Source organism: Elephantulus edwardii, unplaced genomic scaffold (genome assembly GCF_000299155.1).
Source record: "Elephantulus edwardii isolate Elephantulus edwardi_28Jun2011 unplaced genomic scaffold, EleEdw1.0 scaffold00418, whole genome shotgun sequence".
NCBI lineage: Eukaryota > Metazoa > Chordata > Mammalia > Macroscelidea > Macroscelididae > Elephantulus > Elephantulus edwardii.
This window is the reverse complement of record NW_006400168.1, coordinates 417,081-426,817: the sequence shown is the minus strand read 5'-3', so window position 1 is coordinate 426,817 and position 9,737 is coordinate 417,081.

Here is a 9,737-nt window from a genome sequence, read left to right as displayed (position 1 = left end):
TGTCCACCATGAATGATTCTGTTAGTATTTGAAATATCAATGGCATAGCTTCTAGCATCACAGCAAATTGCAAGCCACCACAGAAAACTGACAGACGAGTGATACTCGTCAAGATACTTGATACTATCAAGACTCATACAAGGAAGATCTGTTAATACAACTATTATTCAGATATATGCACTGACTTCTAAAATCAAAGATGAAGAAATTGAGGATTTTTATAAACTTTTGCAGCCTGAAGCTGATTAAGCATGCAATCAAGATGCCTTAATAATAATAATTGGTGACTGGAATGCAAAAGTTGGAAACAGAGGAAGGAATGGTAGTTGGAAAATATAGAGTTGGTAAAAGAAGAGGCTGAAGATTGCATCATGGAATTTTTTTTTAAAAATCAATGATTATTCATTACAAATACTTTTTTTAAAAGACATAGTGACTATACCACAGGGATCACCCTCAATGGACTTCATAGGAATCAGATTGACTACATGTGTGGAAATAGAAGATCAAGAAGTTTAATATACGCAATCAAGAACAGATGCTAACTGTGGAATAGTCACATACAATGTTTTTTAAAAACCCACAACATTAAGATACAAATTGTATATGTGTGTGTGTGTTGTTATTAAGTGCCATTGAGTCACAGTTGCAGGCGACTCATAGCGACCCTATGAAGGAGAGTTCTTAACGATACACACACACACACACACACACACACACACACACACACACACAAGTCATATGCCAAGAAAAACAAACAGGTCTGTCTTGGAGAGGGTAAAACCAAATTTCTCCTTGGATGCTAGGATTTTGAAGCTCAGTCTCACATATTTTGGGCACATGGCTAGGAGAGACCTGTCCTTTGAGAAGGACATCATAATCAGAAGGGTGGAAGGACAGCAGAGGAGAGGAAGACTCCAGACGAGATGGATTGATAGAAAACTGGGGCAATAATGGTGTGTTAGTCAGTGAGACCGCCACAGGACAGGCAGGCTTCAGAGCTGGTGTATATTGTGTTACTATGGGTTGCAGGTGACTCAAGAGCACACAACAACAATACAATTTCCAATTTAAAATGAAAATAAGCCCAAGAGAACCAAAACATAATCTTAAATCTATCTCACCTGAATTAAAAGACCATTTCATTAATACATTTGATATATTAAACAATAATAAGTGAAGATCAGAGGAGTTGTGGGATGACATCAAGAATATCATCCATGAAGAAAGCAAAGGGTCATTAAAAAGAGAGAGAAAGAAAAGACCAAAACATTTGAGTTGTGCTATTTGAGAAGAGGACTGAATATCCCATGGACTGTCAAAAGAAGAACAAAGCTGTCTTGGAGATACTTTGGGCATGTAGTCAGGAGAAGTCAGTCTTTGGAAAAAGACATCATCCTGGGAAAGGTGGGGGGTCAGCAAAAGAGAGAAAGACCCTCAAATAAGATAGACTGACACAGTGACTGCAACAGGGTGCTTGAATATGACAGAGATTGTGATGATGATGCAGGACAGGGCAAGGTTCAGAACTGTTTGTGAGGCTGTTGTAAATGGTAGTTGATTCAATGTACCTAACAACAATACTCACCACATTGGATTAATATCTATTTCACTCTGTAAAACATCATATTAACTGATAGTATACTCAAAGACTATTTCCAAAGTTATAGTCATGAGTTTTAGAGGTTGGGACTTCAACATAAATTTTGAGAGGACATAATTCAGTTTATAACACTTTCTTTCAAAAGCCTTTGCTTAGAGTTGGTTGATAAAGGCTACTTGTTCCCTCTCTCCCCCATTATCTTCACTCAAAAATACTTCATGTTGTTCTTGTTATGTACTGTTGAGTCGCCTGTGAATCATAGCAACCCTATGTACAACAGCCCTAAACCCTGCTCTATCCTTTGCCAATCTCTTATCTCTGGCACACCCACCCCCATCACGCCAGTCACTGAATAAATCCATCTCATAGAGAGTCTTCCTCTCCTGTGTTGTCCTTCCACCCTTCCAAGCATGACGTCCCTCTTTGAGGACTGGTCCCTTTTTTCAGCATGTCTAAAGTATGTCAGATGAAGCTTCAGAATCCTTGCCCCAAAAGAGCAACTTGGTTTCATCCTCTCCAGGACGAACCTGTTAATTCTCTTAGAAGTCCATGGTGTATTCAACGCTCTTCTCCAGCACCACAGCTCAAAGGCATCATCAATTATCTTCCTATCATCTCTAATCCTTGTCCAGCTCTCTGATGCATAGCAAGTGATTGCAAAGATCATGGCCTGTATCAGGTGCACCTTAGTCTCCAGACTGACATCATTGCTCTTCAGTATTATGGAGAGATCTCTGACAGCAGACTTTCCCATTGCAATACATCTTTTAATTCCCTGGCTGCTGGTGCCAAGAATTTTGATAGTAGAGTAGATAAAATGTGAACTTCAGTACCTTCAAGATCTCTGGCACTCTCCCATCTATATCTAAAGGTCTTCCTATTCGGCTTCTCCTTGTGAAACAGAACACAGAACCTTTGAACTTTTGCATAATACAGACTTATTTGCTGAACAGCACCTAGAGAACAGCAGATAGGAAACGGGGGCACCTACTCCCAAAGGGGAGTGGGGCAAGGTTCCTGATGGGATTAGGAAAAATGATCCCTTTCTTTAAGCAAATATTTCAGATTATAGATAATTTTAATTTTCTTCTTGCTAACATATATATCCTTTTTTCCCCTATAGAAATACAGTAAGTACACGGGAGGGGGGAAATTCCTATTCAATCTAAGACTACCTTTATGGCAGTTTTGTTCCTGAAATTTCCTAGATGTTCAGGAAGAATTTGTCTGGCTAAATTATAAATAATACATTCTATAAATCTTTTTTCCTTTCACTTAGAGAAGCAGTAGTGCCAGTTTCTGGAAATAAGTAGAACTTTGGAGGTGTTTTCTTGTCAGGGCATTAGAGTAGCCAAAAAAATCAGAGACTTCTTTTAGCACGGCCTCTTGAATCTGGTAGTGAAAAGTAAAGAAACATACTTTGAAGGATTCTGAGTCGGGGTGTGTGTGTGCACTTGTGTGTGTGATTTCCTTCCTACTATCTCTAATCCTTCTATATTTGGAAAAAATGTTGTAACTGAGGACTGTCTTGAGGCAGCAGGGGAAAATCCTAGAATCTGAAGTAGAAAAAGAACTTAAAAGTTATGAGATCTACCTGTTTACCTCTCACAGCATGAATGGCTTGTGGAGTCATTGTTGGTTCCAATTCTTGATAGGAATGTGCTGTTCTTTATGTTTTACTGGGTCCTCTGGAATTCTGAAGAACGGAGCTGCTGTAATTACTGAAAAGCAGCTCAATATTTCTTTTATAAAATTTCTGAATTGCTTTGCTCAAGACTTACCACTTCATGTACACCTTGAAGGAAACCCGCTTGTCTGCCCATGTCTTTCTTGAAATGAGCTGCCGAATGCTGAATGACAGATTGTACAGTAAGACGTACTGGGAAGGGGATGGTGGGACCACTCATCTGCCTAACTTTGAGCACTGTTCTGTAGAAAGAATGTCCAAGGTGACAGCCTGTTCTGGCAGCTGGGTCACACCTTTGGCTTATGGTATATATTAATTCATTAAGGGTGAATCAGCAGAAGTATCTCATGGAAATATCTTGAGACACTGGAGCTAGGCCAGAGGGAAGTGGAGGGATCTCCCTAGATGCCTTCCCATCCACCTCCACATGGTGTTGTTGACTACCTTCTAGTTTCTTCCTGGAGTGCCTTAGAGCTTGAGACTAGGCTTAGTGGGAAAGAAGGAAGAGATATTGATTTCTAACATTGAGTTAAAAGTTTGTTTGTTTTTTTTAATTTTATTTTTTTGTTTTTGTGTGAGTGTACCACCAAATCAGATCTGACTGGTACAGGAGGAGATTGTCCTTCCTTCCCTGGAAGAGCATCTGGTGGATTTGAACCGTGAGCCTCTGGGATTGTAGTTGCAGCTCCTTGCCACTAGGCCACCAGAGCTCCCCTCAGAGTTAAAAGTTTTAATCTCTGCCTTTGCAAAAATTAATTATTTAAATATTTACTGAATGCCATTATTTTCAGTTACCTCATATTGCATGTGAAAGCTAGACAATGAAGAAGACTGAAGAATAGATGCATTAGTATTATAATTTGGGCAAACAGTATTGAAGAAGATTGAACAAATCTGTCTTGGAAGAAATATAACTGGAATTCTCCTCACTTTGCCATGTTATCAGGCGGGACCAGTCTCTGGACTAGGACATCATACTTGATAAAAGAGTCAGGATAAAAAAGGAAGACCTTCAATGAGATGTGTTGACATAGTGATTGAGACAATGGCCTCAGACATAGGAACAATTGTGAGGATCTCAAAGTGCTGTTGTACATAGGTTCACTATTAGTTGGAACTGACTTGACTACACCTATATTAAAACAATAACAACAGACATGCTCTAAACACCAAGGTAGATAGTGATGACACAGTATCTTGTGTCATCAACTCTATAAGCAAATACATATGGAGTTTATCACATCTCATGGGGAAGAAATGCATTAATTTATTTGCATTAATCATGCAAATAAATGTACAACTATAAAATATAATAAATATTAAAAGAAAATATACAACTATAAAATATAATAAATAGTAAGAGAAAAATAGAAGGCTATGTGAAAATGAGACCTCTGACCTTGAGGAGTTGACATTTAGACTTCTGTCATTGAAGAAAGAGTATGAGTTTATTGAGTAAAGGAGGTAGCAATTTTGGCAAGAGATGGCATTACAAGCAGAGTAAAGAGTGTTTGCAAGCCTCAGGCAGGAATAAATTGATGTAGATGTTTGATTCCATCACAGCTGGACAAAATAGCAAAGAGCAAACTGTCCGTGGAGAGTGATATTGGTCATCTGGGAGGTGGGTGGTATAGAATCTTAATTTCAGTTTATGAATCACAAGGCAGAGGAAACAACAAGACAAATAACATTATTATCTGCATGGTGTTCCCTACATTAGCAGCTGGTCCTTGATTTTTGTATTAACATTGATTTTAGCATAAACTAGCACCATGATGCTCCATTTTTACTACAAGATAGACTACAAGGCCAAGGTGGTTTTTTTTTTTAAATTTTATTAATTTTAATGAACACTTACAGAGATTTTGGATTTCCATTCACTCATTGTTGCACTTAAGGCCAAGTTTTTATTCACTCATTTCACTCTGGGGGAAATACTCCCAAGAAGGAGCTGAGGCCAAGAAGCTCCTTGAATGTGGGGTTTCCTGTGGCTATTTGATTAACAATGACCTAGCATGAGGCCCACTTGTCTCCAGGAATAGACAGAACAAAAAGTGACAAGCATATGAATGCCAGGGTGTCAGGTCAGTCACTTCCTGTTTGTTGCACATCATCTTGGGCTCAGCGCCAAGGTGACAGCTAGGGCAGAGTTCACAAATCTGAGCTCAGCACTCCTGGGTAGAGAATTCCTTGTCAGTGGTGCCATCTGCAGGGCATTAAGGAATTTGCCAGAAATCTGGCATGTTCAAGAGAGGAAAAAAATGGCATCTCCAGATAAAATGTTCCTCCCTCCTCTCTCATTCGAGCCTTAGTCTAAGCATGTCCCAAAATTACAGCCCTGGCCCTCCGTAGCCCCTCCATAAGCTTGAGAGATCCCTGTTCCTTCTGGTCTTTGACAGGTCTTTAGTAGCTGGTTTTACAAAAACAGCCATGACGTTGTGTCATCACTTATTTCCCTTCAGCGCTACCAATTAATCCTTTGATCTGTAATGTGAGGCACTGGGCTTCTCTCAATTTAAAATGACCTCACAAAGGTTAAGAATTTTGGTTGTTGTGAAAGCATTTAAACATTGTGGTTTGGTTTTATTTTCAGGGTGACTAGGTACAAGAGTTCTGATGGCGTAGTGTCTAGGGAGCTGGTGCTGGTAACCCAAAGGTCAAGCCTCTTTGGCGATGAATCTACTCTGAGGAAGAAAGATGAGCAGTCTCCTCCCATACAACTAACTTACAGCCTTGTTCTCACTATACAGCAGTGATAGGTTTAAGATGAAGGTGCTGTGGTGGTAAGGAATTGTGCCGCCAACACTAAGGGATGCAGTTCAAATCCACCAGCTGCTTTGCAGGAAAAAGATAGGCAAATCTGCCCCCACTTGCCTCTGAAGACTCACTGGAGGGTCAGCTATGGGTCAGTTCCAACTTGATGGGACACAAATGGTGGTGTAGGATGTAGTGTTTTGGATTGATAACCAAAAGATAACATAGCGCCAATGGTTTAAAACCACCAGCTACTCCTTGGGAGAAAGAGGCAGTCTCCTCCTGTTAGTATTTACAGCCTCTGAAATCATCTCGGTTCAGGTGTCTGAAACAACTCAGCATTAAGTTTGAGAAATTTTTAGGTATATCCTGAAATTGTTGATCTAGTTAATTACTGTTGTTTTTATCAGCTATATTATACATGACTCTCTTATTTTCTTTTTCCGCGCGCGCGCGCGCGCGCGCGCGCGCGCGTGTGTGTGTGTGTGTGTGTGTACCGTCAAATTGGATCTGACTGGTACAGGAGGAGATTGCCCCTCCTTCTCCAGCAGAGCATCTGGTGGATTCGAACTACGTGCCTCTGGGATTACAGTGCAGCTTCTTGCCACTAGCTCCCTATGACTCTCTTCTTTTCTAAAGAAAGGACTCAGACTTCCTTGGCAGTGGCTTTGAAGTCGAGTTAAACTATCAAGCTTTTGGGTACACTGCTGAGCTTGTACGTTTATTCTTAAGCCCACAGATCCCTCTAGACTTGACCACCATCCTAGTCACATCTCTGAAAAAGATAGATGGAAATGTGTGGCACAAAGGGAAAAAGAAAAGATTAAGGGGGCTTGAGAGCTGACTCAAGAACATGGCTTTGGTAAAGCTAGTGACAGAACCAGAGAGCATGTCTTGTTCCCTGTGCCATTCCACCCTGAGACCTGGCTTCACAGGAAGTACTTTAAAAACCTTGACCTTAGAAAGAGTTGGGTTTCACAAAACCCTAGGGTTCAATGTTTCTGTTGAAGAAAACAAATCTGGCTTCAGAGACAAGTAATTAACATTTGGTTTTAGGTTCCTTAGAGGATTCTATGAGCCATAATCATTATGCAGCACGATGTTGTTGTTAGGTGCTGTCGAGTCAAGTACGACTCATAGCGACCCTATGAACAAAGGCCTGAGCCCTGTTCTATCCCATGCCATCTTCACACTTCCTGATACACAAAAGCCTGCTGCAGCAGTCACCATGTCAATCCAGATGGTTGAGGGTCATCTTCTCCTTCGCCATCTCTCCACCCTTCCCAGCATCATGTCCCTCTTCAGGGAACAGCCCCTCCTAACAACATGCCCACACATGTGAGGCGAAATCTCATCATTCTTGCCTTCAATGAGCATTCTGGCTGCACCTGCTCCAAGACATATCTGTTTGCTCTCTTGACCATCCATGAATGTCAGTGCTCTTCTTCAATACCACAGCTCAAAGGCACCAATTCTTTTTCTGTCATCTTTATTTATTGTATAGCTCTCAGATGCATAGCAAAGGATAGGAAAGATTATGGCCTTAATCAGATACACCTTAGTTCTCAAATGGACCTCATTACTCTTCAATAATCTGCAGATTTTCCCAGTGCAATGCATCTGCTTATTTCCTGACTGCTGGTACCAAGGGCATTAACTGTGGATACAAGCAAGGTGAAGCTCTTGACTGTTTCAATCTCCTCTCCATCCATCAGATGCTGCCTGTTGGCTCAGTGGTAAGAATATTTTCTTGATATTGAGATGCAATCCATCCTGAAGGCTGCATTCTTGATCTTCTGCAACAAGTGTTTCAAGTCCTCCTCACTTTCCTCACTCTCATCCAGCATGATGCTTGCTAGTATAGATCTGGTGTTGTAGTTTATAGGTAGCTAAGCCACTAAACATAAGGTAGGTGAGGTACCCCCTCTGGTGCCCACCAAAGGGGCACTGTCCTCCCATGTCTTTTACAGTCTTTGAAAACCCCTTGGAGGGCCAGTTGTGAGTCAGGTCTGACTTGATGGCAGTAAGCTTTGTGGGATTGTTTTTGTTTGTTTACTTCATACTTGTTGGTAAGGCAGAGGTATAGATACTAAAGCCCGGATGTCCTCCTGAAAGAATGCTCAATAGTATTTCCTGGCTTCCTTAGCATCTCATTATTGCTAACTTTGATCCTGTTTCACTAGAGCACCAAGAAGCCAAAGCAAAGGGAAGAAATAAAGATGTTAAGGAGCTAAACAGATGATTTCAAAGGGCAGCGTGGGAAAACAAAGCAAAGTGTTATAATGAAATGTGCAAAGAGCTACAGTTGGAAAATCAAAGGGCCAAACTCATCGTGTCTTAAGCTGAAGGAACTGAAGAACAAATTAATGAGTTGTAATACGTAAAGGTGTTGTGGGCAGAATGTTAAATGACCCAGGAAGCATCAAAAGAAGATGGAAGGAGTACACAGAATCACTATACCAAAAAGAATTGGCCAACACAGAAGAATTTAATAAAACATGTAATCAAGAGCCAATGGTGATGAATGAAGAAGTTCAAGATGCTCTAAAGAAATTGGCAAAAAACAAGGCCCCAGGAATTGTTGGTCTCCCAATTAACATATATCAACAGACAGAGGCTGCCCTGGATGAACTCACAGGTTGTGAGTGCACTCAGATTGCCAAGAAATCTGGAGGACAACTATCTGACCAACTGACTAGAAGAGATCCATATTTATTCCCATTCCAAAAATAGGTGATCTGACACAGTGTAGAAATTATCTAATAAGAACATTAATATCACATGCAAGCAGGATCCTGCTAAAGATTATCCAAAACCAACTGGAATAGTACATCAGCAGAGAACTGCCAGATGTGTAGGCTGGGTTTAGAAGAGGCTGTGGCACTAAGGACATTATAACCAATGTTAGATGGATCTTAGCTGAAAGCAAAGAGTACCAGAGGAATGTCTATCTGTGTTTCATTGACTATGTAAAGGCATCTGCCTGTATGGATCACAACAAGTTGTGGCTATCCTTGAGCGGAATGGGAATCCCAGAACACTTGCTTGTGCTTAGGCAAAACCTATACTTGAACCAGGAGGCAGTCATAAGAACAGAGCAAGGAAACACTGTACGGTTTAAAAATCAGGAAAGGTGTACGCCAGAGATGCATCCTATCTCCATACTTTTTCAATCTATATGCAGAACAGATCATCCGGGAGGCTAGATTTTATGAGGAGGAATGTGACATCAGAATTAGAGGAAGACTCATAAACAAACCTATGTTACGCAGGTGACACAACCTTGTTTGCTGAAACTGAAGAGGACCTGAGGCATTTGCGGCAGAGGGTCAAGGACTGAAGCCTTCAATATGGATTGAAGTTCAACATCAAGAAAACAACAATTTTCACCACTGTGCCTATTGGCAACATCATGATAGACAGAGAAGAGATTCAGATTGTTAGCAGCTTCTACTTACTTGGCTTCACCATCAATACTTTTGGTAACAGCAGCCAGGAAAACAGAAGAGGAATTACATTGAGAAAGTCTGCTGTCAGGGACCTCTCCAGAGTACTAAAGAGCAATGATGTAATTCTAGAAACCAAGGTGCACCTAATCCAAGCCATGGTCTTTGCAATTACTTGCTATGCATCATAGAGCTGGACAATGACTAAGGATGACAGAAGAATTATTGATGCCTTTGTTTTTTTAAA